Raw genomic sequence first — 5,730 nt, forward strand, 5'->3', positions numbered from 1 at the left:
TGACTCAGATTTACACTCTCGCCTAATTTGTCATTCGTTACCCTCTCATATATTGATTTCCTTCACATTCGTTTAAGAGATCGCATTTCAACCGCGTTCACTCTGCTTTCATCCTTCCTCTGCCAGTTCCATGTTTCACTTCCATACACAAGTGTTCTGACCAAAACTCCGTTGTGCAATACCAGTTTAGCTTCGATTAATACAGATAAAATAAGGTTAAAACGAAATATTTGAATGCAATACATTTCGCTCCATGACTCATTGATATAGAAAAAAAAATTTTGTTCTTACTCAATAAATATTTTTTTAAAACATCGTAACAGGCCATGATGTATATGAGGAAGTACAGTGTTTTTTTTAATGTTTTTATTTTCTTTGTTAATAGACTATTCAATTGAGCCAAGAAATCTATCACACCATTCTATCATCTATTAGTGACGTCATTCAAAGTAGTTCATATTTGTTAAAACCATTTTTATATTTTTTTTTACATTTTAGAGAAACTTCGCTGTCACAATTAAATTCTTTAATTTTTACCACGTGCAAGAAAACGTTTTTTATATCCAATTTTCCAAAGCACAGAATTTCCTCATTATTATAGAATTGTAGGATCACAAAACATTTAGACTTGTTAAATATATAATATCATGAAATGCGAAACGACCCCCGTGGTTTGGTTATTTGAATACGTGGTTGAAATAGAAATAGAAAATACCTATCTCAACCGTATATAATTAAATATTTTTAATTGATTTGGCATTCACTTCGTACCACTTCATTATAAATTATTAGAAAATAAAACTTTGTTATTAGTGGTACAACATTTTATTCTTTTGCAAAAACTCTACTACAGTTTTATATCACCCGTCGATGGGAGTCTCGAAACTGTAGTAGTGTTCTTGTAAATTAAAAATAAAAATATTTTCGAAAGAGTATGTTTATTTTGTTGTCATATTTTGATGAATTAGATATATTCTGACCTATTGTAAAAAAAAATCCAACTTTTTGGGGTTATAAAGTTATTTGTATTTTTTTTTCATCTGTTTTCTACCGCTGCCAACAGATGGTGCCAGTGTTGCTCAGCGCAATAACACGAAACGACGCGCCGTTTGATGTAGTCGGATTACAGGCCGATGTACAATCGTGCCTTAAACTAATGAGTAAGGAAAATATTAAGCCTTGGTGACGCTTGGCTATGCTTATATAGCGCACTTATTTTTGAAGAGGTACAGGTCGTCCCTTCGAGTTGCTCGCCTACTTTTGCGAGCGATTCGGGTGAAGCGATCTGCCTCGCTAAACAGTCGTATTTATATGCACAGGTGCAGTGGAAGAATAATAAAAATTTTCTGTCTTTTCTTACTATCTTAAATCATAATTTCAAACAGGTTTTTTTTCGTTTTTTTGAACGTATAGTGTCTTAAAATTTAATAACTGCGCCCAAATATCATTTTTGAAAGCTTAAACTTAAACTTAATAGAACAACAGAAATGAACACCTAAAATTAATAAAACACTTTTTATATATATATAAAAATGTTGGTTTATCATACTTTATATAAGAAAAAATAAGTAATTAACAATAATTTGAGTATGTTCACATGTTTGTAGACACGCTTGGATTCCACTCCCTAGTTTCAAGGTTGATTTTTATCGCTTTTGAGAAAGGAATAATATGGATGTCTAAGCGTTAAGACGGTTTATGACACATCATTGGCTGGTTTAAGTGGTCGCTTTACACACTGTGTAAAATTAAAACAGGCAGAATGGTGAGCCCTGAAATACCTACTTCTAACATCCCTTCTCAAAAATATTTCCCTCTCTGTTGCAATTAGTTTTTAGTATGAAGTAGCTTACACCGTGTAAACTGAAGCTGTGTTAATTTATTATTACCCATTTTTACCCCTTCGTTACGTAATAGTTATACCAGTTAATTAGCTTATAAAAACAAAATTTTTTTTATGACCAATTCTAGAAGTGTCGAAAATACGCAAACTTTAGTACCTATGACCTGCTTATTAGGAAAAAACAAATATATACCCGATGAAATATAATTTAAACAATCGAATAAAATAACAAATCACTATTAATTTATTATTATTTTTGAATAGGGGCCTCTTAACGGAAATAGTGAATCAGAGAGCCTTATTTTTTCCAATTAGCATAGTATAAATATTATGTTTTTATCAGAAAGCTAAGTCCTTGGCATACATTTAACGATTTAACACTATTTTTTCAATGATTCGTCAGTGAAATCTGTGAAATGTAAATATATTTTACTTTACACACCAATTTTTTTTACCCACTTGACTGATAAATCACTTCACAAATAATTTATTACTCTTTTAAATACATAATAAAAATGTTTCGAATTGTCCAAATTTTTGTAGACAAGGACTGGATTCAATCCCCTAGGGAGCTGTTAATACCAACATATAAAACTTACTCTTTCATACCGATAACCATAGAACTAACTATGGTTTTCATTCCCCTGTGCCTAGAAGTCTTAGGTCTGCCAACAAACATACCAGTCTTGATTTCTTTGATAACAAGTTGTATTCTTTCATACGATCACTGAATCAAATTAAAATTATAAACACCTCTCTCCTGCTTCCACTCCCACCAAGTCTACTATATACCATTGAGTCTTTTTACTTTCCTTTATAATAATTTTCTTTGTATAAATATATCCTTAAAAATGCCCGTTGCGCGTATATATAAATAAATAAGAGGCTGTGAAAGGGAAGTGATGTTTTGGAAAAAACTTAAAACCCACTTGTTCTCTAAATCATTCGAATAAATCCGTAACATGTGACAACAAAATAAATTATTTTAATCAAATTACAAATTTAAAAGAATCACCATGTAAAGCGCCCTTGAGGTATTTTGTTACGAAAATGGCGCTATATAAGTTATCCATAATAATAATAATAAATAAATATCACAATTGAGATTAAGAACTTTTTAAAGAAGGTAATAATATAGAAGTCTAGGCATCCATAGGGCTTACAAGACGTTTTAATAAATATGTTCTTAAAAACATGTTGATTTATATTTACATAATATATATATAGAAACAAATGCAGCCAAATTAAATTTTTTTCATCATGTTTTTTGCTAAAAATAATCAGATTTTCTAGGATTATAACATTTATATGAATTGCGAAGCAAAAAAAAAATATGTATGTGAAATGTTAACGGTTCAATATAATATATTAATATGAATGTATAGGTATGTATGTTATAAAACTAATTAAATAACATTTACTGGGCACCGGCGTCTTATTCTTATTTCGAACCTCCGTCAATCGAACCTTTAGGAATGTCGCAATTAAAATTATTATTAAATTTTACGTGTGCTGAGATATTTCAAGTATTCTACGATATCATGAAATTGTATAACTTTGAATGTAAGTATTTTTATAATTTATATTAGAACAGAATTGTTTTTTATTTAAATATGATTTGTATAGAGAATAACCACAAAGTTGGTTTTTTAAATATAAAAAAAGTATTTTTGTCTCTGGTCTTAATTGAAACAGTGAACCGAAAAGCAAACTGGGTAAATAATAGTTTCATTAAAATATTTTTTTTTTGTTTATGATGTGCTTTGGTAACATTGTCGGCCTCGTGGTGTAGTGGTCAGCGCGTTTGCCTACCATACAAGAGGTCTCGGGTTTGATTCCCGACATGGTTGAGATGAAATATTTATTTAAAAAGGTGTTTTTACACTATAATATTTTCCGGGACTGGCACCTGAACCGTAAGACTGATCATCTTACCTTCGTGTAATAAAAATGGTCGATTGGTGTACCGATGCAGTGCCATATGCACCATTAGGTGCGTAAAGGGAATGATGATGATTGGTAATATTTGCTTATGACTTATTTTTAGAATTATCAAAAAATTGTTTTTGATCCGTATGCTTTATATCAGATGAACGACAAAGTTGGTAACGAAGATTAATAATTTACCTGTCAAGTGTTTTTTAACTAAGTATCCATTCGAGAAACCGGATAAAGAAATGATTAATTTAGTGGTTAAGGAGGCCAACATATAATGTAATATGTTTTTAATAAAAAAATACGCATAACTAATTAGTCATCGTAAATATAAAAAAATAGTTGCTGTAAAATATAGAAAAAAATTAACCTGTATTAAGTATCATTAATAATAATAATAATGTTTGGCTGAATTATATAGCGGCGTTTTTTTAAAAAATCACCTAAGGGGCGCGTTACGATTTTGTACTTACACACTAACACTACATAATATTTTTATTTTTTATTTATTCAATAAAATTTCTGATTTAATATTTGAGGGTACGATAAACGAAATAAGAAAGATTTCAGTTGAGACCTGGGCCCCGATTACAATGCGAATTTAACATTTATCTTTAATTTTATCTGCAAAGTAAAATTAAGTTTTCAGTATGAAAAGCAGAATATGCATACAATTTTTTTTTTAAACATGTTTAATTATAGGTGACTTGCGAAGATACTTTAAATGTTAATGCAAATGTACTCATTTTCGTATACAAATATCGGTTTTTCTTTATAGACAGGCGAAGATAACTCTGTTAACTTCCCATTGTAATCGGGGCCCTGAACTATGTATGTCTGTCGATAATTCGGAATGAGGAAGTTAAGTGTTTTTTGTATTTTTTATTTGTTAAAAGACTATTAAACCAAGCCAAAATTTAATTTTTTTGTATTTATTATATTATCGTATTATTAGCGCTATGATTTTTTAATTCTTGTATTTCTGAAATAACTCAGCGTGTGGCATCAGAGGTTCTTCTGTCAATTCTCACGATTAATTCGTTTACGGTAAGGAAACCGGATCTCCTTTACAGCTCTCATATCATCGATTGATTCAAATGAACCAGTGACTAAGTTTTATTAAAATATTTTTTATATTTTTTTTCGTACATTTTCAACAAACTTTACACTACAATTTAATGCTTTAATTTTTACCGCGCGCAAGAAAACATTTTTTGTATCCAATTTCCCGTAGGGCTGAAGTTCCTCATTGCGAAGGCAATTTGTTACAGGCAGGGCCGGTTATGGCAAAAGCACGATCTCCGATTCTAGTGTTTCGGCAGCGCCGGAGTTCGAAAAGTTTTCCTCTGCCCGAATCAAGCGCCGACCTACGAGTAGATTTTCTTTGCCGCTTATTTTTCCCTATACGGAGGTCTTATAAACATCTTGGAGCCATTTTCTGAAGGGATTTGAACATTATTATCCGGCGCAGCTTGTATTTTATTATATCCGGGTGGGTTTTTTTAATCAGTTTATATTTTGCAGATGTTGCGAGATACGATATATATCTTTTTGCTCCCATTGTACCAATTCAGTCATTGTACCAATGTAATAATATACCTGTATGTATATTGTATTGTAACCACCAACCGCAGATCTTGTTAAATTTGATTAAAATACATGTAATAAACACACTTATTATATTGATGTAATAACTTATATTTACATATAAGTTATTACAAACAAACAAACAAACAAACCATCACGCCGTTTCCCCGTAAGGGTAGGCAGAGAGGATAGAACGCCACAACACTCTATCTTTGCATACAGATCTCGCTTCCTCTACATTCATACATCTTCTCATGCACGCGCGCCGATTATTCCGACTTTTGACATGTCCATCTTTAAGTATTTGTTGGATTTGGTCATGCCATGTCTTTCTCGGTCTTCCTCTATTTCTGCATCCATTAACA

General features: G+C 31.1%; 1 non-coding gene across 1 annotated transcript; it reads left to right on the plus strand.

The window, feature by feature from the left end:
• Nucleotides 1-1,143: 1,143 nt before the first annotated feature.
• LOC148285086 (U12 minor spliceosomal RNA) lies at nucleotides 1,144-1,292 on the plus strand. The gene has a single exon (XR_015822976.1). It is a non-coding gene; the product is annotated as a U12 minor spliceosomal RNA (small nuclear RNA).
• The last annotated feature ends 4,438 nt before the right edge of the window (nucleotides 1,293-5,730 follow it).

This window comes from Micrasema longulum, unplaced genomic scaffold (genome assembly GCF_059751315.1).
Source record: "Micrasema longulum isolate JH-2025_06_02 unplaced genomic scaffold, ASM5975131v1 h1tg000065l, whole genome shotgun sequence".
NCBI classification, from domain to species: domain Eukaryota; kingdom Metazoa; phylum Arthropoda; class Insecta; order Trichoptera; family Brachycentridae; genus Micrasema; species Micrasema longulum.